General features: G+C 37.6%; 1 long non-coding RNA gene across 18 annotated transcripts in view; it reads right to left on the reverse strand.

Moving 5' to 3' along the window:
• LOC102399193 overlaps positions 1-25,880 on the reverse strand; it is a 524,597-nt gene that overhangs the window by 105,759 nt on the left and 392,958 nt on the right. For 4 of the 18 annotated variants that reach the window (XR_006641002.1, XR_006550779.2, XR_006550780.2 and 1 more), the window contains exon 1: positions 7,418-7,578. The exons of the other annotated variants lie outside the window; for them this stretch is intronic. This is a non-coding gene — a long non-coding RNA (uncharacterized LOC102399193). Of the gene's footprint in view, positions 1-7,417; positions 7,579-25,880 lie in introns of those variants that run through there. 18 annotated transcript variants of the gene reach the window in all.

Raw genomic sequence — 25,880 nt, forward strand, 5'->3', positions numbered from 1 at the left:
TAGGTCATGATGAACGCTATTGGATGAATGCTATTGGATATACTAGCAGCTGAGAAGTGGGGCACCCCTGTCCTCTGGGGTTCAATTTCACTCTAAGTTCTTTAACACCAGCTTCTTGCCAAGGCTTCACCAGCTGTTTATGATCATAACCAACCATTATCTGAGCCTGAGAACCTCATTTAACCTTACCCGAAATTCAGAGCAGGGATGGAATTTTCAGTCCAGTGATATAATTTCACATAAGGGCCAATTAGAGAAAATGTTGCATCACCTCCTCACAGTTCATGCTGCAGTAAAGTCCAAAACAAAAGCCACAGACTGTTTGTGATTATTTAATATTGTTCTTGTACACAGTATACTCAAATAAAAAACAAAATGCAATTTATTCCATTCTACTGAGAAATAAAATAAAACTTATTGTAATCACTAGCAGAATATGTTTGGAGAGAAGATGATTTAGGTAATTTTTAAAATTTTAGCCAAAGTAATTTTTCCTACATATGTACTTCAAAACCATATAACTGACGACTACTCTTTTGAGCAGTACAGGGAGGAAACAGTGGATAAAAAAATAATTTCAATTTTGAAAAATAATCCAATTGCACAAGAATGTTGATAATAACTCTGACATCATTTGGAATAAGAAATTTAAAGTGCTATAATCTAAATTACTATAATGATGCAAGAAAAACACAGAAATAGGATAGTTAAACAGTAAACAGTGTTTTAAAAGAATGTTTCAAAAACAGGGTCATTGTTACCAATCTAAAGGAATAGTTCTAGCTGACTTTTCAGCACATCTAGAACCTGTTCTGCTCTGTTTTTGCTTCTGTCAGAGTCCATCCTTGAAACTGAATAAAGATTTCATCCCCTCTTCTAATTATCTATTTATTTAAAGAGGGATTAGGAAGCTAGTTGAACATAAGAACTGAATGTGATCTCCGAAAGAAGATGAGTCAGAAAATAAAATGGGGAGTACCTTGACTCATGGCAGAAATATACACTGACTGGGGAAATTTAAGCAGTTTCTGTTCAGACATTGAAAACAGCAAGCCCTTTTTTGTTATAATTGGTGAAATGGTTTCTCAAACATAGGCTTATGGATCTGGGAAAGCTAAACTGTCATTGGATGTTATCTCTTTCCTTCTCATATATCCAGAACTCTTTCATGGGCATAACTATTTTCCTTCTTAGCTGGTGTCCTCCAGTAATTACAAAGGACTTGAAAGTGAGGCAGCTGCCAGCCCTCTGATTGCTAGGGTTGATGTGACTGATCTGATGGACATGGACTCTTTCTTACTCCTCATGCCATGAGGAGTTCTCCTGAAGGTCAGAGAGGATGACTTCTACAAGTACAGAGGATTATTCTTCAATAAAAGGAAAGCAATCACAGCACTCTCTTGTAAGGAACTTTGTATCAGTTGGCTAATTTAAGCAGAAATGGGGAACAGTTTTAGATGAACATATAAAGAATATTTTCATGATTTTGGAAATGCTGAGGAAAGATTTCTTACTGAAGACAAAAAGCACAAACTATGCAAAATGACTGATACATTTGACTACATAAAAATGTAATTAACTATAATTAAAGTCTGTATCAAAAGACAGAGTGCTCCATATCCAATGCAGCCTCTGGCCATCACAACACCAGTCCCACCTCCTACCAAAGGGGTAAAGGCCAGTAACACTGAGGAAAGAGGTGGCAGCAATCCATATTAAAAACAGCCCTCACACCAAAAATCATTAAACCTATGCAGGCTGCACAGGGATGTTTCCACATAAAAGTAACCCTCCAAGACCACAGTACTTAATTGCTTTTTCTTAACTCATAGAGCAAGAGAAATATAAGTGAAAGGAAGAAGCAGAGGAACCACTCCCAGTTGAAATAGAGAATTCCCTTGAAAGAATAAACAATGAAACAGACTTCTTTAGTCTAACAGACACTGAGTTTAAAAGGGGGATAATAAAAATACTGAAGGAATTAAGCAAGGCTATCAATAGAAATGCAGATTGCTGTAAAAAGGAACTAGAAGCTGTAAGGAGCCCAGAAAAATTAGAGAATTCATTTGAAGAGATGAAAGCTGAACTAAAGGCTATGAATAGCAGAATGAATAATGCAGAAGAAGATCTGGAAGATGGAATAATGGAAATCACCCAATTAGAACAGCAGAAAGAAACCCAAATGAAAAAAAAAATTAAAGCAATATAAGAGACCCACAGGATAAAGTAAAGCATGCCAATCTACACATAATAGGGAACTGAGAAGAAGAAAAAGGGGACTGAAAACATACTTGAAGAAATTATGGCTGAAATCTTCCCAAACCTAAAGAAGGCAATAGATGTGCAGATACAAGAAGCACAGAAGGTTCCAAAAAAGATAAACCCAAACAGACCCACACCACAATATATTATAATAAAAAATGGCAAAAGATAAAGAGAGGATTCTAAAGGCAACATTCAAAAACAAAGAGTTAATTACAGGGAACCCCTATAAGGCTATGAGCTGAGTTTTCTACAGAAACACTGCAGGCCAGAGGAAGTGGCAAAACTTATATACTGACAACAACAAAGCATTAATAAAGGAAATTAAAGATAACTTAGAAAAATGTGAAGATACCCAACGCTGTTGGATTGGAAGAATTAATCTTATTAAAATGGCCATACTATTCAAAGCCATCTACAGATTAAATAGGATCCATATAAAATTACCCATGTCATTTTTCACAGAACTAGGACAAATAATCCTAAAATTTATGCTGCTGCTGCTGCTAAGTCACTTCAGTCATATCCGACTCTCTGCAACCCCACAGGCTCCCCCATCCCCGGGATTCTCCAGGCAAGAACACTGGAGTGGGTTGCCATTTCCTTCTCCAATGCATGAAAGTGAAAAGTGAAAGTGAAGTCGCTCAGTCATGTTGACTCTTAGTGACCCCATGGACTGCAGCCTACTAGGCTCCTCCATCCATGGGATTTGCCAGGTAAGAGTACTGGAGTGGGTTGCCATTTCATAAAATTTATATGGAACCACAAAAGACTTAGAATTGCCAAAGCAATCCTGCGGAAAAAAATGAACAAAGCAGGAGGCATAGCCCTACTGCTGCTGCTGCTGCTGCTAAGTCACTTCAGTCGTGTCCGACTCTGTGCCACCCCATAGATGGCAGCCCACCAGGCTCCCCTGTCCCTGGGATTCTCCTGGCAAGAACACTGGAGTGGGTTGCCATTTCCTTCTCCAATGCATGAAAGTGAAAAGTGAAAGTGAAGTCGCTCAGTCGTGTCTGACCCTCAGCAACCCCATGGACTGCAGCCTTCCAGGCTCCTCCATCCATGGGATTTTCCAGGCAAGAGTACTGGAGTGGGGTGCCATTGTCTTCTCCATAGCCCTACTAGATTTGGACAGTACTAAAAACTTCAGTAATTAAAACAGTATGGAATTTGGACAAAAATAGACATAAGGATCAATGGAACAGAATAGAGAGCCCAGAGAAAAGCCCACATACCTACAGACAAAGGAGGTTAAGAATATAAAATGAGAAAAAAGACAGTCTCTTCAGGAAGCGGTGCTGGGAAAGTTGGACAGCTGCATGTAAATCAGTGAAGTTAGAATACATGCTTACACTAAGTACAAAAATAAACACAAAATGGCTTAAAGACTTAAACATAAGATATGATACCATTAAACTACTAGAAGAAATCATAGGCAAAACGTTCTCTGACATAAATTGTACCAGCATTTTCTTAAGTCAGCATTTTCTTTGGGAGCAAAGCAAGGCAATAGAACAGAAACAACAACAACAAAAACAAACCTGAACCTTATCAAACTTACAAGCTTTTTCACAGCAAAGGAAACCAAAAACAAAAAGAAAAGATAACCTACAGTGATCAACCAAACGATGCAACCAATATGGACTTAATTTCCAAAATGTACAAACAACTCATACAACTCAACAACAAAAAACAAACAATGCAATTGACAAATAGACAGAAGACCTAAAGAGACAGTTATCCTAAGAAGACATACAGATGGCCAACAGGCACATGAAAGTTGTTCAACACCACTAATTACTAGAGAAATGCAAATCAAAACTACAAAGAGGTACCACCTCACACTAGTCAGAATGGTCAACAGTAAAAAGTCTACAAATAACAAATGCTGGAGAAGATGTGGAGAAAACAAAACCTTTTTACACTGTTGGTGGGAATAGAAAAAAGTATGGAGGTTCTCAGAAAACTAAAAATATACTGGCCATATGATCCAGCAATCCCACTCCTGGGTATATATCCAGAAAAAACTAATTCTAAAAGATACATGACTCCTATGTTCATAGCAGCACTATTTACAATAGCCAAGGCATGGAGACAACCTAAATGTCCATCAACAGTTGAATGGATAAGGAAGATGTGGTACATATATCCAATGGAATATTACTCAGTCATTAAAAAGAATGAAATAATGCCATTTACAGCAACATGCATACCGAGAGATTATCATAACAATTGAAGCCAGAAAGAAGACAAATACCATATGATATCACTTATATGTGGAATATAAAATTTGATATAAATCAACATATCTATGAAATGAAACACATCTATGAAATGAAAAAGAACAGACTCACAGATATAGAGAACAGACTTGTGGTTTCCAAGGGGGAGGGGGAAAGCAGAGGGAAGGAATGTGAGTGTGGGATTAGTAGAGGCACATTATTATATACGGGATGGAAAAACAAGGTCCTACTGCATAGCACAGGGAACTATATTCAGTATCCTGTGAAAATCATAATGGAAAAATATGAAAAAGAATACATAACTGAGTCATTTTTCCATACAGAAGAAATTAACACACCACTATAAATCAACTATACTTCAATAAAATCTAAAAAAATACAGTGGAGGCAAAACAAAACCAACCATAAGCCTTGGGAAAATCAAATTTGAAAAAAATTTTCAAATTTGATTAAACATTTCTTTGTGTGTGTGTATGTATATATATACATATATATATACATACACACACACATATATATATATTTTCCTCTTCTTATCTAGAGACTCCTATTACACATATAGTACGTTGCTTGAAATCATTGCATACCTCACTAATGACGGTTTGTTTATTTCTTTTTGCTATCTTTAAATGAGCCTGTTCTTTGTTTCATCTTGGATAGTTGCTATTGCTATGTCTTCAAGTTCATTTTTCTTTTTGTCCACAATATTCAGCCTGCTATTAATTCATCAACTGCTGTTTCATCTCTTGCATTATAATTTTCACCTCTAGAATTTTAATCAGGATATTTTTCTATGCATTATATACTTACAATATTTCATTTCCTCTAGTTTATCAAACATACGGAATACAGTTATAAAAGCTTCCCCCCCCCCCCCAGCCAAGTGCTTGTTTGCTAACTGAAGCATTTATGTGTGGGTCAGTTTCAATACTTAATTTTTCTTCTTCTTGAGAGTTTTTAATTAGACGATATTGTGAATTTTACCTTGACAGGAGTTAGACACTTTTGTATTCCTGTTGGAAACAGTTTGATCATTTTAGGCCTTGCTTTTAAATTTTTAGGTATGAACATAACAACATTTATTTTAGGAATAATTATCCCCACTGCTGAGATAAGAGCCTTCTGACTACCCACTTTCTTCTGAATTATGAAATTCTCCAGTTTGAATGGTGGGAAGAGAAGTCAGGAAAACAATGCTACATGAAACAATGCTAAATGATCAGAGCTTTCTTAACAAAGATTGCTGATACCTGGGTGAACGGATGCTGAATGACAAACAAGCCTTACGAGTTAAGACTTACAGTGTTATTTATACAAGTGACTTGAGGACCTTCACACTTTACCCTCTGACAAGAGCATTTCTCTATGTTAAAAGGCAAAAAAGTCTCTCCCTCTTTCTGGAGGAGGGGTGGGAGCAGATGGGTCAGCTCTCTTGTATAGACCCTATGTACACACAGGAGATTTCTGCCCTAATGCATTGCCCTTTGGGGAATTGGAGCATGAGAGACTGACAACATATGTTCTCTGAGTAATTAAATACTTTTATCTGATCTAGAAACTTCATGTTTCCTGTCAAAAAATTAATAAATATAGATATAAAAACTTAATAATAGGCACTATTCCCATTACTGTGTGAGTTCTGAGTACATTTAATCCTTTTGCATGGTTCATTTCCCAGCCTTGGGTATTTTCGTCACAAATATACACTGATTAGTATTCTGCTGCATCCTTTTGCAAGTCTCCAGAGTTCTCTGTCTGTTTATAGTTTTCTCCTCTGGTATTCTGTTCTGTGAATTCTAGCTATTTGGGATTCCTCAGCTTAGGGAGCACACAAAGCTTTGTCTGAGTTAGTCTCTACTGTGCCATGACATGAAAATAAGCATCAGAGGGTTCTTCTCATTTTTCTTGTATCTCAGCAATCACAGTTCTTTGTTGCCTAGTGTTCAATGTCATATATTTTGTCTAGTGTTTTAATTGTTAAGGTTTAAGGGAGGGGTAAATCTAGTACTCTGTCTCTGATGGGAGTAGAAGTGATATTGAAACATTTTCAGCAGAGAAAATTTTAAAGAGAACCAACTGCCCGTATCAGGAGAATAAGTAAAGACATGTTCAGATAATCATACAGTGATATACACTATAGCTAGCATTTTAATAAAAAATGTCACACATGCAATTTTGAGCATCAGAGACATACATACAACTGCCTCCTCATTAGCCCCACTTAACAAAGTTGAAAAGTTGTAGAATAATATGTAGATTCTCATAGAAGACAAATATTTTATAAACAGGCAAATCAATACGATATAGTAATTTTGAATACCTACACATGGACAATGAGTATAAAAACTTCTATTAGAATGATAAGCATCTAACTGAAAAATGTTGATCAGTTACCTTTTGGAAATAGCATATATTTACAGTTTTATTTCCTAAGATATTTGGTCAGTACATAGATATATGATTGTAGACAAAGCAGCAGCCCTCTTCAAAATCCAGCTCTGTAGTGTTTCTCTAAAATTATTACAGGAAGTTAAGATTTTAATCATTTTTTCAACAATGATTTTGAAATTCATATAATATCCTATATAAATTCCTTTTGGCTTAAAGTAGCTAAAGTATCTTCAAGTCTCTGCAATTAAAGCTTGACTCATATAAAATATCATTCAGAAAATGAAGCCCTGTAGTATGAAGGATGTATATATTTAAATAGGTAGAGAAGGGGTAAGATATTTTAGGTACAGAGAACAGTCGAAACCGAGAAACTAGAATCTTCTCACTTACATTTAAACATTCTCAATTCACCCACATCTTAGAGGATAGACCCACTTTCCCCTCTATACACTAACACCTGGCTTTTGGCAATTAACTTCCATTCCACTAAAGTTATTGGAGGATTTTAATATTCCACTTACTTGACCTCTAAGTGTGTTCATTAATCCCACTTATAACATTCCCTGGTGGTCCAGTGATGAAGAATCTTCCCGGGGACATGCGTTCTATCCCTGGACTGAGAAGATCCCACATACTGCGCCACAACTGGTTCGTGCTCTAGAGCCCTCAAGCCACAGCTACTGAGCTCGCATCTGACGCCTGCGTGCCCTATGGTCTGGTCTCCACAAGAGGAGCCACCACAAGGAGAAGCCTGTGCACCGCAACCAGAGAGTAGCCCCTGCTGCTGCAACTAGAGACAGCCCTCACACACCAGTGAGCACTCAGCACAGCCAATAAGCCATGCTGAGAAGAAAGAAAGAAAGTCATATTGAAATAAGAAAGTCATATTGTATAATACAACCTAAATATAAACAACTTAAAAAATTCTTAACAATAAAAAGTGTGACTGAATATACACATATACATATACACCCATAAGCAAAATCAAAACAGTCTAACAAAAATAAAGTATAATAGATAGACCTGGTGAACAAAGGAAACCAAAAATTTTATCTACCAGAACAAAACTAACTAAAGCACAAACTGGAAAACAAAACTAAAGCAAGGTGCCATTTGGGGAATAAAGCAATGAAAATAAAACTAACAAATATGTTGAGAGGAAAGGAGAAAAAGAAAGAAGGAATAGATATGCAAAGTTAAATAGAGGTAGATAAAGAAGATTTATATATATTAACTGCAAGGGTATAAGAACAGTAGGAAAAACAAACAAAGGAATCAATGTAGAAAAAATAATAGGTTTAAAAAATTAAAAAAAGATTAAAACATGAAAAAAAATAAAAAGGAACACTGAGCAGAACTGCAAAAGCACAACACAGAGTCAGAAGTTTATAACAATAAAAAATGTGACTGCTAAAATCGACAACTACAACAGAGCAGGGGGAAAAGGGAAAAAAAGAGAAAAGGAAAAGAATCCAAAAGAATCTGCAGAACAAGTCAAAACGTAAGAATAATAAATGTTTTTCTTGAGTCACTGCTGTCAGAGTCCTTTCCCCCACTGGGAGTCACAGTCCACTTTACCTCCCTAGGACGCCCTCCAACACCGTGCTGATCTCTGTACCTGCTGTGGGGGCAGCTCAGATTCTAATCTGGCCCTATTCCAGTGTGTTCTTGCCTCCACTGTCCACAGCTAGCTATCAGAACTAGTGCGTTTTCTTTTGTGGGAGCTCTTAAGGACCTATATATCTGTGGACTGTGTGTCCACGGACACACAGTCTGCCTAGTTGATCCTGTGGATTTAATCTGCAGCTTGTTCAGCTTGTTCAGAAGGTTTTGGGTCTTCTTCCTTAGCCACACCGCCCCTGGGTTTCAACTGTGGTTTTATTTCTACCTCTATATGTGGGTTGTCCACTGGGGTTTGCTCCTGAGGCTGCCCTGGAGGACTCGGGTTTGCCCCTGTGAGGTGTGGAGGTGGTGCAGCTGCTTGGGTTGCAGGGGTTCTGGCAGCTCCAGGTACTCAGGGGAGTTGGAGGGTAGGGCAGCAGGAAATCTAGTGCTCTAGAGGGTATGGCAACCAGTATTGGCCAATACGCTCCAATATTCTTGCCTGGACACCTCCCTCTCTGACAGAGAAGCCTGACAGGCCATAGTCTACAGGGTTGCAAAGAGTCAGACACAATCAAAGCGACCCTGTGTGCATAGACACAAGACTTTTTGTTGCCTGTGGCAGCTCTGCCCCAGGGAGAGTTGAACGTGAAGGTGGCGCAGCTGCTTCACTTGCAGGGACCCGGGTGGTGCCTAGTGTGCAGGAACACGGACTGCCTCCACTGCAGGAATTATGGCCCTATCAGAGTCTTTTTTTGAGTTTCTTGTAGCTGGCGATCTGAGGGCCTCTTTGGCCAGTTTTGCCCTGTAGCTTTGCCTGTTCAGGCACTTAGAGGCCTCCCTTGCCTGGGGTCCTTCTCTGTTGTTTGGTGCGTCAGGCACATAGAGGGGGCCCCCCTGGCTGGGGTCCTACTCTGTATATCTGTGTATCAGGCACTTAAAAGGGCACCCTGGGTGGGGTCCTACTCTGTAGGTCAGTGCGCCAGCCATTTGATGGGTCAGCCTATCTATTGTTCAGCTGCTGATGCTGACGGTGTGGGGAGACAGAGGCCATGGTGATGGCTCCACCCACTACGTGTGACTCAGCAGTATTGCCTTGCTTCCATGGCTGCCTGGCTTTCTTCCCCTGGCTTTTCCCACCACGAACTCCTCTCTCACGTCCCCTTGATCTGTCTCTTCACAGTCAGCTGCAGCCCTTGCCCTGGGATTGCTCCACAATCCCTAAACTCCAGCTCCCAGCCACTGCACCTTCCAGGGGACCAGCGTTTTTGTCAGGCATATTTATGGCTGCAGCAAGGACTGTCTAGTTCTCATTCCATTTAGACTGTCACAGATTAGCTGTTTCACTCTCAGCCTTAAATGGTTCTCCTCTGACTCAGATAATTGCCCTGATGTGGGGATCAGACCCCTGCTTCAGTTCCCCCATCTGCTGAGGGCAGATCTAGTCCTACTCTCATTCCTGTTTTTCCCCCTAGTTCCTTTGTCCTACTGAGTTTTGCATGGTTCTATGTATTCTTTTCCACTGGTTAGGTACTCCTGTTTGCTCTCAGCTGGTGTTTTCTGCATGCACTTCTGTGTCTGAAGGTGTATTTGTGATGTATCCATGGAGAGAGATGTATTCCACGTCCAACTGCAGTGTCACCATCTTATCTCTTTATAATTTTAATTTTTTTAAACCTATTATATTTTTTATTTATTTCTTTGCCTTTCCTACTGTTCTTTTCCACTTGCAGTTAATCTTTAATGTATATAAATCTTCTTCATCTACCTCTATTTAACTTTGCATATCTATTTTTTTTTTTTCTTTCCTTTCCTCTCAATATATTTGTTAGTTTTCATTGCTTTATTCCCCACTTGGCACCTTGCTTTAGTTTAATTTTCCAGTTTGTGCTTTAGTTACTTTTGTTCTTAAATGGTAAATATAATTTTTTATTTCCTTTGTTTGCTGGGTTAATCTACTGTATTTTATTTTTTTGGACTATTTTTACTTTCCTCATGGGTGTATATTCCATGATTTTAAGTATTATTTGCCTGATTTTGTAATTGCTATTTGGGGTTCATTTTTGGTTTCTCATTTTTGGATATTTGTTTTAATCCCACTTAACGCTGTAACAAACCACTTGTAGAATCTTCCTGACCAGATTCAAGCCCCGAGCCTTTGGAGTGGGAGTACTGACTCCAAGACCCTAGACTACCAGAAAACTAACCCTAGGGAGTATCAAATAGTGAGAACTCACACAAAAGAAACTATATGAATACAAGACCCAGCATCACCCAACCACCAGTAGCACCCTGTGTAGGACACCTCATGTAAACAAGAAACAAAACAAAAATACAAACCCAATCATCAGCAGACAAGTTTACCACCTCACTCAGCCTTGCCCATCAGAGGAAAAACAAACAAAAACACAGCACAAATCTCATCCTATACAAAGCTTACACAAACCACTGGACCAAACTTAGGAGGGCAGAAACCAAAAAGAAGAAAGAATTCAACCTTCTCCAAGGAAGAAATTCAATTTTCCTTGAAGCCTGGGAAAAGCAGATCTCAAACACAATAAGTTAAAAAAAAATAATGAAAAGGCAGAGAAATACTACACAAATGAAGGAAAAAATTAGAAACACAGAAGTCGAAATAAATGAAGAGGAAATAGGCAAACTACCTGAAAAAGAATTCAGAATAATGATAGTAAAGATGATCAAAAACTTTGAAAACAAAATGGAGAAAATGCAAGAATCATTTAACAAAGACCTAGAAGAATTAAAGAATAAACACACAGATACAACACCATTAGTGGAATTAAAAATACTCTAGAATAGATCAATAGCAGAATATCCAAGGCAGAAGAATGGATCAGTGAGCTGGAAGATAAAATGGTGGAAATAACTTCTGAAGAGCAGAATAAAGTAAAAAGAATGAAAAGAACTGAGGATAGTCTCAGAGACCTCTGGGACAATATCAAGAGCAACAACATTCGAATTATATGGGTCCCAGAAGAAGAAGAGAAAAAGAAAGGGTATGAAAATTTTTTGAAAAGATTATAGTCAAAAATTTCCCCAACATGGAAAAGCAAATAGTCAATCAAGTCCAAGAGGCACAAAGAGTCCCATAAAGGATAAATCCAAGGAGAAACATGCCAAGACACATACTAATCAAACTAACAAAGACTAAACACAAAGAAAGAATATTAAAAGCAGCAATGGAGAAGCAACAAGTAACATACAAGGGAAACCCCATACACTTTACAGTGATCTTTCAGTAGAAACTCTGCAGGCCAGAAGGGAATGGCAGAATATATTTAAAGTACTAAAGGGGAAAAATCTACAACCAAGATTACTGTACCAGCAAGGATCTCATTCAAAATTTATGGAGAAATCAAAAGCTTTTCAGACAAGTAAAAGTTAAGAGAATTCAATACCACCAAACCAGCTTTACAACAAATGTTAAAGGGACTTATATAGTTAAGAAATACAAGAGAAGAAAAAAGATCTACCAAATCAACCCCAAACAATTAAGAAAATGGCAATATAAACATATATATCAATAATTACTTTAAATGTAAGTGGATTAAATGCTCCAACCAAAAGACACAGACTGGCTGAATGGATACAAAAACAAGACCCATACATATGTTGTCTACAAGAAACCCACTTCAGACCTCAAGACAAATATAGACTGAAAGTGAGAGGATGGAAAAATATATTCCATACAAATGGGACGCAAAAGAAGACTGGAGTAGCAATCCTCATATCAGGAAAAATAGACCTTAAAATAAAGAAGATGACAAGAGATAAGGAAAGACACTACATAATGATCAGGGATCAGTCCAAGAGGAAGACATAACGACTGTAAATATCTATGCACCCAACATGGGAGCACCTCAATATATAGGACAAACATTAATAGATATAAAAGGAAAAATTGACAGTAACACAATGATAGTAGGAGACTTTAATACCCCCCCTCACACCAATGGACAGATCATCAAAACAGAAAATTAATAAGGAAACACAAGTCTTAAATGATACATTAGATGAGATGGATCTCATTGATATCTTCAGGATATCCCATCCAAATGCAGAAGAATACACCTTCTCAAGTGCATATGGAACATTCTCCAGGATAGACCACATCTTGGGTCACAAATCAAACCTCAGTAAATTTAAGAAAACTGAAATCATATCAAGCATCTTCTCCAACCACAATGCTATGAGACTAGATATCAATTACAAGAAAAAAAAAACTGTAAGAAACAAAAACTTCATGGAGATTAAACAACATGTTTCTAAATAACCAATAAGTTACTGAAGAAATCAAAAGGAAAATCAAAAAAATTTCTCAAAACAAATGACAATGAAAACATGACAACTCAAAACCCATGGGATGCAGCAAAAGCAGTTTCCAAGAAGGAAGTTTGGTTGTTTTGGTTTGGTCACTAAGTCATGTCTGACTCTTGCCACCCCATGGACTGTAGCCTGCCATAGGATTCTCCAGGCAAGAATACTGGAGTGGGTTGCCATTTCCTTCTCCAGGGGATCTTCCCGACCCAGGGATCAAATCTGGGTTTCCTGTATTGGAGGCAGATTCTTTACCAACTGAGCTATGAGTTTATAGCAATACAATCCTACATGAAGAAACAAGAAAAACATCGAATAGAAAACCTAACTTTACACCTAAAACAACTGGAAAAAGAAGAAGAACAACAACAAAAAAACCCCAAAACTAGTAGAAGGAAAGAAATCATAGAGATCCAAGCAGAAATAAATGGAAAAGAAATAAACAATAGTAAAGATTAATAAAACTAAAAGCTGGTTCTTTGAGAAGACAAACAAAATTGACAAACCTTTAGCCAGACTTATCAAGAAAAAAAGAGAGAAGAATCAAATCAACAAAACTAGAAATGAAAAAAGAGCTTACAACAGTCAGTGCAGAAATACAAAGGATTTTAAGAGACTATTATGAACAACAATATGACAATAAAATAGATAACCTGGAAGAAATGGACAGATTCTTAGAACTAAGTTCAATCTTCCAAGACTGAACCAGGAAGAAATAGAAATTATGAACAACCCAATCACAAGCACTGAAATTGAAGCTGTGGTAAAAAATCTTGCAAAAAACAAAAGCCCAGGACCAGACTGTTTGACTGGAGAATTCTATCAAACATTTAGAGAAGAGCTAATGCTAATCCTTCTAAAAACTCTTTCAAAAAATTGCAGAAGAACACTTCCAAATTCATTCTCTGAGGCCAACATCACCCTGATACCAAAACCAGGCAAAGACAACACAAAAACAGAAAACTACAGGCTAATATCACATATGAACATAGATGTAAAAATCCTCAACAAAAGTTTAGCAAACAGAATTCAGCAAGACATCAAAAAGCTCATATATCATGATCAAGTTGGATTTATTCCAGGGATGTAAGGATTCTTCAGTATATGCAAATCAATCAATATGATACACCATATTAACAAATTGAAAGATAGAAATCATATGATAATATCAACAGATGCCTTTGACAAAAAGCCTATCACAAATTTCAGCACCCATTTATGATTAACACTCTTCAAAAAATGGGCATAGAAGGAACCTACTTCAACATAGTAAAGCCCATATATGATAAGCTTACAGCAAACATTATTCTCAATGGTGAAAAACTTAAAGCATTTCCCCTAAGATCAGGAACAAGACAAGGGTGTACACTTTCACCACTATTATTCAACATAGTTCTGGAAGTCCTAGCTACAGCAATCAAAGAAGAAAAAGATGTAAAAGGAATCCAGATCGGAAAAGAAGAAATAAAACTCTCACTGTTTGCAGATGACATGATACTGTACATAGAAAACCCTAAAGATACTATCAGAAAATTACTAGGGCTAATCAGTGAATTTAGCAAAGTTGCAGAATACAAAACCAATACACAGAAATCACTTGCATTTCTATATACCAACAATGAAAAATCAGAAAGAGAAATTAAGGAATCAACAAATTGCAACAAAAAGAATTCAATATCTAGGAATAAACTTACCTAAGGAGACAAAAGAACTGTAAACAGAAAACTATAAGACATTAATGAAAGAAATCAAAGATGACATAAACAGATGGAGAGATATTCCATATTCCTGGGTAGGAAGAATCAATATTGTGAAAATGACTATACTAACAAACGCAGTCTACCAATTCAATGCAATCCCTATCAATTACCAATGGTATTTTTCACAGAACTATAAACAAAAAATTTCACAATACATATAGAAACACAAAAGACTCCCCCATAGCCAAAGCAGTCTTGAGAAAGAATGAAATTGGAAGAATCAACCTTCCTGACTTCAGATTATACTATAAAGCTACAGTCATCAAAACTGGCGCAAGTATAGAATGGTATGGTGCTGACACAAAAACAGAATTACAGACCCATGAAACAAGATAGAAAGCCCAGAAATAAACCCACGCACCTATGGGTACCTTATTTTTGACAAAGGAGGCAAGAAGATACAATGGGGTAAAGACAACCTCTTCAATAAATGGGAAAACTGGACAGCTACATGTAAAAGAATGATAATTAGAACACTTTCTAAAACCATACACAAAGATAAACTAAAAATGGATTAAAGACCTAAATATAAGACCAGAAACTGTAAAACTCTTAGAGGAAACAAAGGCAGAACACTCGATGACATAAATCAAAGCAAGATCCTCTATGACCCACCTCCTAGAGTAACGGAAATAAAAAAAAAGTAAACAAGTGGGACCTGATTAAACTTGAAAGCTTTTGAACAGCAAAGGAAACTATAAGAAAGGTGAAAAGACAACCCTCAGAATGGGAGAAAATAATAGCCAATGAAACAATTGACAAAGGATTAATTTCCAAAATATACAAGCAGCTCATATAACTCAATACCAGCAAAACAAACAACCCAATCCAAAAGTGGGAAAAAGATCTAAACAGACATTTCTCCAAAGAAGACATACAGATGGCTAAGAAACATACACGAAAAGACGCTCAACATCACTCATTATTCAGTTCAGTCTCTCAGTCGTGTCTGACTCTTTGCGACCCCATGAACTGCAGCACGCCAGGCCTCCCTGTCCATCACCAACTCCTGGAGCTTACCCAAACTCATGTCCATTGAGTTGGTGATGCCATCCAACCATCTCATCCTCTGTCATCCCCGTCTCCTCCTGCCTTCAATCTTTCCCAACATCAGGGTCTTTTCAAATGAGTCAGCTCTTCGCATCAGGTGGATGAGAAATGCAAATTAAAAGCACAATGAGATATCACCTTACACTGGTCAGAATGGCCATCATCAAAAAGTCTACAAACAGTAAATGCTGGAAAGGGTGTGAAGATAGGGAACACCCTGGCACTGTTGGTGGGAATGTAAATTGATACAGACTGGTTCCAAATAGGAAAAGGAGTACGTCAAGGCTGTATATTGTCACCCTGCTTATTTAACTTATATGCAGAGTACATCATGAGAAACGCTGGACTGGAAGAAACACAAGCTAGAATCAAGATTGCTGGGAGAAACAACAATAACCTCAGATATGCAGATGACACCACCCTTATGGCAGAAAGTGAAGAGGAACTCAAAAGCCTCTTGATGAAAGTGAAAGTGGAGAGTGAAAAAGTTGGCTTAAAGCTCAACATTCAGAAAACGAAGATCATGGCATCCGGTCCCATCACTTCATGGGAAGTAGATGGGGAAACAGTAGAAACAGTGTCAGACTTTATTTTTCTGGGCTCCAAAATCACTGCAGATGGTGACTGCAGCCATGAAATTAAAAGACGCTTACTCCTTGGAAGGAAAGTTATGACCAACCTAGATAACATATTTAAAAGCAGAGACATTACTTTGCCAACAAAGGTCCGTCTAGTCAAGACTATGGTTTTTCCTGTGGTCATGTATGGATGTGAGAGTTGGACTGTGAAGAAGGCTGAGCACCGAAGAATTGATGCTTTTGAACTGTGGTGTTGGAGAAGACTCTTGAGAGTCCCTGGGACTGCAAGGAGATCCAACCAGTCCATTCTGAAGGGGATCATCCCTGGGATTTCTTTGGAAAGGAATGATGCTAAAGCTGAAACTCCAGTACTTTGGCCACCTCATGGGAAGAGTTGATTCATTGGAAAAGACTCTGATGCTGGGAGGGATTGGGGACAGGAGGAGAAGGGGACGACAGAGGATGAAATGGCTGGATGGCATCACTGACTCGATGGACGTGAGTCTGGGTGAATTCCGGGAGTTGGTGATGGACAGGGAGGCCTGGTGTGCTGTGATTCATGGGGTCATAAAGAGTCGGACATGACTGAGTGACTGAACTGAACTGAACTATGGAAGATGGTATGGAGATTCCTTTAAAAACTAGGAATAAAACCACTATATGACCCAGCAATCCCACTCCTAAGCATATACCCTGAGGAAACCAAAATGGAAAAAGACACATGTATCCCATTTTTCACTGCAGCACTATCTACAAGAGCTAGAATATGGAAGCAACCTAGATGTCCATCGACAGATGAATGGATAAAGAAATTGTGGTACATATACACATTGGAATATTACTCAGCCATAAAAAGGAATGCATTTGAGTCGGTTCTAATGAGGTGGATGAACCTAGAACCTATTATACAGAGTGAGGTAATTCAGAAAGGGAAAGATAAATATTGTATTCTCAATGGTAGTGAAGAATTTATTTATAGGGCAACAATGGAGAAACAGACATAGAGAACAGACTTATGGACATGGGGAAAGAGGAAGAGAGTGTGAGATGAATGGAAAGAGTAACATGGAAACTTATATTACCATATGTAAAATAGATAGCCAATGGAAATTTGCTCTATGGCTCAGAAAACTCAAACAGGGGCTCTGTATCAACTTAGAGAGGTGGGATGAGGAGGGAGATGGAAGGGAGGTTCAAAAGGGAGGGGATATATGTATACCTATGGCTGATTCATGTTGAGGTTTGACAGAAAACAGCAAAATTCTGTAAAGCAATTATCCTATGATAAAAAATAGATTAATTTAAAAAATTCTTTCTTCACCTTATAATACTCTGCCAGTTCTCCCCTTTCTTTCTGGTCCTTCATTTTCAGCCTTAAATGCAGGCTCATATATCAGGCCATTTAATACTGAATTTCTGAGGTCTGGTTGTTGGTCCTTTCCTCACTTTATACTATATCCTTAAGGGATATAATTTATGCCCATGGTCTCAAATACATTCATATACAAGTAAATTTCAAATTTCTATCTCTTGCCCTGAAATCTCATATGAATACCATTAAATATACACACACACACACACACACACACACACACACACACACACAAGCTTCCAATTAAGTATCTCCAATTAGTAAAGGCTCCTCAAACTATCATGTCAAAAATCAAAAGCATATTTGCTTTCAGTCATCTATGCAAGTTAGGCACCAGTTTTAAAGGTAAGAATGATCTTTAAAATTGGCAAAACTGAGTAATCTGACAAAGTCACATATCATACACAGAAAATCCTGAAGACTTCACCAGAAAACTGTTGAAACTAATAAACAAATTCAATAAAGATACAATATACAAAATCAATACAAAAAAATCTGTTTTGTTTCTGTATGCTAATAGCAAACTATCAGAAAACCCATTTACAATTGAATCAAAAAGGATAAAATAACTAAGAATAAATTTAACCAAGGAGTTGAAAGACCTGTTCACTGACAACTAGATGGCACTGATGAAGGAAATTGAAAAAGATACAAATATATGGGAGGGTTTTGCAGGTTCATGGATTGGAAGCATTGATATTATTAAAATGTCCTTACTACTCAAAGTAACCTACAGATTCAGTGTAATCACTGTCAAGATTCATAGAAATAGGAAAAACAATCCTAAAATTTGTATGGAACCACTAAAGACACTTAATAGCCAAAGTCATCTTGGGAAAGAAGAAGAAAACTGAAGGCATCATTTTTCTTGATCTCAAATTATTTTACAAAGCTATTGTAATCAAAACAGTATGATATTGGCGTTAAAACAGATACTCAGAAAAATGGAAAAGATTAGAGAACCCACAGAAAAACCAAACATATAAGGTTAATTAATTCATGACACAGGAATCAAGAATACACAACAGAGAAAGTACAGTCTGTTCAATAAATAGTGTTGGGAAAGCTGAACACAAAAGAATGAAACTGAACTGCTATCTAACACCATATACAAAAATTAACTTAAAATTGATTAAAGACTTGAATGTGAGACCTGAAAACATAACATTCTATAAGAAAAAAATAGGTGGTAAGTTTCTTGTTTTAAGTCTTGGTGATGATTTTTCAATCTGACGCCAAAAAGCAAAAGCAATAAAAGAAAAAAAAAAAAGGAGGGGAACCATTTTAAACTAAAAAGCTTTCATATAGAAAAAAAGAATCAACAAAATGAAAAGGCAACCTACCAAATGGGAGAAAATATTTGAAAATGATATATTTGATAAAGATTAATATCCAAAATAGATAAAGAACTCATAAAACTCAACATAAAAACTCAAATTCAATTAAAATCTGGGCAGAGAATCTGAAAAGACAGTTTTCCAAGGAAGACATACAGAAGGCCAACACACACATAATAAAAAGTTCAACATTGCTAATCCTCAGAGAAATGCAAATTAAAACCACAATGGTGATATCCACAATGTCACAGCTATTAGAATGGGTATTATCAAAAAGACAAAAATAAAAAATTTTGGAAAGGACATGGAGAAAGGGAATCCTTCCACACTCTTAGAGGAAATGTTCATCAGTGCAGCCACCATGGAAGTTTGTTAGAAAATTAAAAATAGAACTACTCTATGACCCAGCAATTCCATATCTGGGTATTTATTAAATGAAAACAAAAATGTTAACTATAAAAGTTATATACAGCCCTTGCTCACCAAAACATTATATACAGTATCCAAGATATGAAAATAACCTAGCTCAACATATGAACTGATAAATAAAATGTGATAAACACATTCACATGTGCACAGAGGAATACTCTTCAGCCACAAAAAAATAGTGAAATCTTGCCATTTGCCGTAAGATGAATGGACCCTGAACAGACCCTGAATATTTCACAATTTATACTAAGTGAAATAAATTAGACAGCAAAAGACAAGTACTACGAGATCTCACTTATACATGGAATATAAAAAAACTCCAACCCCTCAAAACACACAACTCCCCCCACCCCAGAACTAATGGATAGAAGAGACTGGTGTTGCCAGAGGTGGGCAAAATGGGTTAAGGTCAAAAGGTATAAACTTCCAGTTTTAAAATAAGTCCTAGAAGTGCAATGTGTGTGAGTGCAGTCGTGTCCGACTCTGTGACCTATGGACTGCAGCCCGCCAGGCTCCTCTGTCTATGGGATTCTCCAGGCAAGAATACAGGAATGGCTTGTCATGCCCTCCTCCAGGGGATCTTCCTGACCCAGGGATCAAACCCATGTCTCTTACGTCTCCTGCACTGGCAGGTGGGTTATTTACCACTAGCGCCACCTGCTAAAGGGGAAGCTCCGATATTCTGGTCTCTGATGTGAACAGCGAACATCAGGAAAAGTCCCTGATTGCTGGGAAACATTGAGGGCAGAAGGAGAAGAGGGCATCAGAAGATGAGATGGCATCACCGATGCAACGGATATGAATTTGGGCAAACTTTGGGAGTTGGAGACGACAGAGAGGCCTGGCATGCTACAGTCCATGGGGTGGCAAAGAGTTGGACAAAAATGGGGGAATGAACAACAGAAATATAATGTACATTATAGTGACTTCAGTTAATAATCCTGTATTGAATATTTGAAAGTTGCTAAGAGATTAGATCTTAAAAGTTCTAATCATAAGAGAGATGTATAACTATGTATGATAAGGAATCTTAAGTTATTGTGGTGATCATTTTGCAATATTTACCAATATTTCATTCTTGTATTGTATACCTGAAACTAATATAATATTTAAATTATAGCTCAATAAAAAAGGAAAATCCTTAGGGTGATTTAATTTGGGGAAATTATTAATTAGAAATGCTATAGGAAAAGATAAGAAGACAGGTAAGAGTAGATATTATTTAGGATACTTATTAAGTACAGGACTGTAATAGTTGCTTTTTGTGTTGGGTTGACAAATAGCTTGCTGTTATGAATGGTTGATTAATCTTTAGTAGAGTAATATTAGGGGCTTACTGATGGCTCAGTCATGAATCTGCCTGCAATGCAGGAGACCTGGGTTTGATCCCTGGTTTGGGAAGATTCCCCTGGAGGAGGGCATGGCAACCCACTCCAGCATCCTTGCCTGGAGAATCCCCATGGACAGAGGAGCCTGGAGGGTTACAGTCCATGGGGTCGCAAAGACACGACTGAGCGACTAAGCACAGCACACAGCCCAGAGTAATAGTAGAGAGCTAATATACGTTTCATGTAGAGATTAGACTTTTTTGAGGAAGATTACAGAAAATTAAAAATTTCAAAGCATAATTAAACAAAACTTTATTTTCATAACACACAGATAACAATGTTCCATCATGTTTGCTTTTAAAGAAATTAAATAATACAGATTAAAACTAAAGTCTCTGTGTGAGAGTGAAGTAAGCCAGAAAGGAAAACACCAATACAGTATACTAATGCATATATATGGAATTTAAAAAGATGGTAACAATAACCCTGTATCAGATCAGATCAATCACTCAGTCGTGTCTGACTCTTTGCAACCTCATGAATCGCAGCACGCCAGGCCTCCCTGTCCATCACCAACTCCCGGAGTTCACTCAGACTCACGTCCATCGAGTCAGTGATGCCATCCAGCCATCTCATCCTCTGTCGTCCCCTTCTCCTCTTGCCCCCAATCCCTCCCAGCATCAGAGTCTTTTCCAATGAGTCAACTCTTCGCATGAGGTGGCCAAAGTACTGGAGTTTCAGCTTTAGCATCATTCCTTTCCAAAGAAATCCCAGGGCTGATCTCCTTCAGAATGGACTGGTTGGATCTCCTTGCAGTCCAAGGGATTCTCAAGACTTTTCTCCAACACCACAGTTCAAAAGCATCAATTCTTTGGCGCTCAGCCTTCTTCACAGTCCAACTCTCACATCCATACATGACCACAGGAAAAACCATAGCCTTGACTAGACCAACCTTTGTTGGCAAAGTAGTCGATGCTTTTGAATATGCTATCTAGTTTGGTCATAACTTTCCCTCCAAGGAGTAAGCGTCTTTTAATTTCATGGCTGCAGTCACCATCTGCAGTGATTTTGGAGCCCAGAAAAATAAAGTCTGACACTGTTTCCACTGTTTCCCCATCTATTTGCCATGAAGTGGTGGGACTGGATGTCATGATCTTCGTTTTCTGAATGTTGAGCTTTAAGCCAACTTTTTCACTCTCCACTTTCACTTTCATCAAGAGGCTTTTGAGTTCCTCTTCACTTTCTGCCATAAGGGTGGTGTCATCTGCATATCTGAGGTTATTGATATTTCTCCCGGCAATCTTGATTCCAGCTTGTGTTTCTTCCAGTCCAGCGTTTCTCATGATGTACTCTGCATGTAAGTTAAATAAACAGGGTGACAATATACAGCCTTGACGAACTCCTTTTCCTATTTGGAACCAGTCTGTTATTCCATGTCCAGTTCGAACTGTTGCTTCCTGACCTGCATACAAATTTCTCAAGAGGCAGATCAGGCGGTCTGGTATTCCCATCTCTTTCAGAATTTTCCACAGTTTATTGTGATCCACACAGTCAAAGGCTTTGGCATAGTCAATAAAGCAGAAATAGATGTTTTTCTGGAACTCTCTTGCTTTTTTGATGATCCAGAGGATGTTGGCAATTTGATCTCTGGTTCCTCTGCCTTTTCTAAAACCAGCTTGAACATCAGGAAGTTCATGGTTCACATATTGCTGAAGCCTGGCTTGGAGAATTTTGAGCATTACTTTACTAGCATGTGAGATGAGTGCAATTGTGCGGTAGTTTGAGCATTCTTTGGCATTGCCTTTCTTTGGGATTGGGCTGAAAACTGACCTTTTCCGGTCCTGTGTCCACCGCTGAGTTTTCCAAATTTGCTGGCATACTGAGTGCAGCACTTTCACAGCATCATCTTTCAGGATTTGGAATAGCTCAACTGGAATTCCATCACCTCCACTAGCTTTGTTTGTAATGATGCTTTCTAAGGCCCACTTGACTTCACATTCCAGGATGTCTGGCTCTAGGTCAGTGATCACACCATCATGATTATCTGGGTCGTGAAGATCTTTTTTGTACAGTTCTTCTGTGTATTCTTGCCATCTCTTCTTAATATCTTCTGCTTCTGTTAGGTCCATACCATTTCTGTCCTTTATTGAGCCCATCTTTGCATGAAATGTTCCTTTGGCATCTCTGATTTTCTTGAAGAGATCCCTAGTCTTTCCCATTCTGTTGTTTTCCTCTATTTCTTTGCATTGATCACTGAAGAAGGCTTTCTTATCTCTTCTTGCTATTCTTTGGAACTCTGAATTCAGATGTTTATATCTTTCCTTTTCTCCTTTGCTTTTTGCTTCTCTTCTTTTCACAGCTATTTGTAAGGCCTCCCCAGACAGCCATTTTGCTTTTTTGCATTTCTTTTCTATGGAAATGGTCTTGATCCCTGTCTCCTGTACAATGTCACGAACCTCATTCCATAGTTCATCAGGCACTCTATCTATCAGATCTAGGCCCTTAAATCTATTTCTCACTTCCACTGTATAATCATAGGGGATTTGACTTAGGTCATACCTGAATGGTGTAGTGGTTTTCCCTACTTTCTTCAATTTAAGTCTGAATTTGGCAATAAGGAGTTCACAGTCTGAGCCACAGTCAGCTCCTGGTCTTGTTTTTGCTGACTGTATAGAGGTTCTCCATCTTTGGCTGCAAAGAATATAATCAATCTGATTTCGGTGTTGACCATCTGGTGATGTCCATGTATAGAGTCTTCTCTTGTGTTGTTGGAAGAGGGTGTTTGTTATAAGCAGTGCATTTTCCTGGCAAAACTCTATTAGTCTTTGCCCTGCTTCATTCCGTATTCCAAGGCCAAATTTGCCTGTTACTCCAGGTGTTTCTTGGCTTCCTACTTTTGCATTCCAGTCCCCTATAATAAAAAGGACATCTTTTTTGGGTGTTAGTTCTAAAAGGTCTTGTAGGTCTTCATTTACGAGACAGCAAAAGAGACAGTGATGTATAGAACAGTCTTTTGGACTCTTTGGGAGAGGGAGAGGGTGGGATGATTTGGGAGAATGGCATTGAAACATGTATAATATCAAGTGTAAAATAATATTGTGAACTCAAGGGCTGTGCAGAAACAGGCTGGTGGTTTGTTGATCCCTGGTTTGGTCAAGCAAGGAATAGTACAGTTATCTGGAATTAGTAGCAACTGAGCTCTGGCTACTGAGATATGAAGGGAAGAGGCATGTTACAGGGACTTGGAGGAAAAAAAAAAGGGTGTTCTCTGGAGTCAGATGCATGACTTGAGGGGAACTGCGGGTGAGCTCATCTATGGAGACCTTCCAGGAAGGAGTTAAATATCTGAACCTCACATCTGAGTTCCTGTCATTGCTTCCCATTTGGCTAAGCCAATCCTAAAGCCAGGGCAATGGTGTCCAGTTGTATTATCACCAAGTCTAGCCTTCTGGAGCAGAAAATAGGGTGGGCAAGGTGGAGAGTGGGTTTGGAGGGATGAACAGAAGGTAGGAGGCCTGCATTCACCATTCTGAGACAGTAGAGTTGAGATGGAGCCTGGGAACTGGAGATTTTAACAATAACTCAGGTGATACTGACCAAAGCTTGAGACACACTTTCAAAGGTATACAACTAGAAGTGAAATTGCTGGATTACAGTGTATATGAATTATCCATTTTGAACTAACTTATTTTTCAAAGTGAGTATATCAATTTAACTTAACTATCAATATACAAAAACAACTAGTTTTCTTTTCACTCTCACCAAATATTTGATATTGTCAAACTTTTCCATTTTTGCCAATTTTATGGGTAAAAATGGATTTTTGGTGTGTGTTTTAAGTAACATTTATCTGATTTACAGTGAAGGTGAACATGTTTTCAAATAGTTATCATTCAAATTTCTCTCCCTTTTCAAATGTATGTTCTTTGCCCATTTTTCTATTACACTGCTTTTCTTCTATATTATTTTTTCAACTGGTCAAAATTCTTCACATATTCTGGAAAGAACCCTATGTCTAATATACACTACAAATACCTTCTTCTAGTCTGTGGCTTATTTTTTTTCATCCTGTTGATGATGTTTTTTGCCATCTAGAATTTTAAAAATTGAGTGTATTCTTTGAAATTTATAGTTTAACAACTTGTTATGACTTTTCCTATTAAAAGTTCATTGATGTGTTCCAGTACTTTCTTATGTCATAGTTTTATTTATCATTCTTAATATATTGACATTTTTCCAAACATAAAAATACTATAAAGCATATAAAATTATCCTGAATTAAACTATATATAAATCAGTATTCCTTGAATTTAAAATTCATTTAAAGAACTTAAATTTTTCTTAGGGGAAACATGAGCAAATTGTTATACAGCAGGTGTTTGAAAAATGCCAATTGAGAGAATTTTGAAAGAAAGGAGATACTCAGTTTTGGCAGTCTTTGGTTAAAAAAAATAATGTATTAAAAGTAAGAGAAAGTAAAAAAATTTATTCCAGTTAATATTAATAATGAAAAAATATTTCTCAATGTAATATTATTATCATGTGTTCCAAGAACAATCTTAATATAAAGATGTCCAAGCTTAGACATCTGGCCAATAAATACCCTGTTATTTTTATTAGAAATTATGGAAAGCAGGGCACTTTTAAGAAGTGGAAAATGATATTAAGATAATATTTTTGAACCCTTGTCAAAATTCTGGAATGAGCACCTACATCTACCTCAAACATCCCAAATTTCTACTGAAACAAGAGAGTGAATTGAAAATACAAGTGATAATAAGAGTTCTGAAATAAAAAAAGACAATTAGTAGTAAACCAGAAAAATTTGAGGAAATCTTCAGAAATTATAAAGTAGATGGAACCAGGTTAATGAAAGAAAAGAAAATGAAAAAAGATCAGGGATGTCACACAATTTCTCCCCCAAAGAGGCACAAATACCCCTTCTTCAGGGAGCACCCTTACAGCTAAAACTCAGAAAAGCGCTGAGTAATTATTTGCAGACCCACTGTGTTAGCCTTTTAGGACTGCTACAATGAGTATATTAGACCAGGTGGCTCAAACAATAAAAATTTATTTCTCATGGTTCTGAAGGCTGGAAAGTCCAAAATCAAGGCACGAGGAGATTCAGTGTCTGCTGAGGGCATGCCTCCTACTTAATGCTGGAAGAGGAGAAAGAGCTCTCTGGGGTCT

Source organism: Bubalus bubalis, chromosome 4 (genome assembly GCF_019923935.1).
Source record: "Bubalus bubalis isolate 160015118507 breed Murrah chromosome 4, NDDB_SH_1, whole genome shotgun sequence".
Lineage (NCBI taxonomy): Eukaryota > Metazoa > Chordata > Mammalia > Artiodactyla > Bovidae > Bubalus > Bubalus bubalis.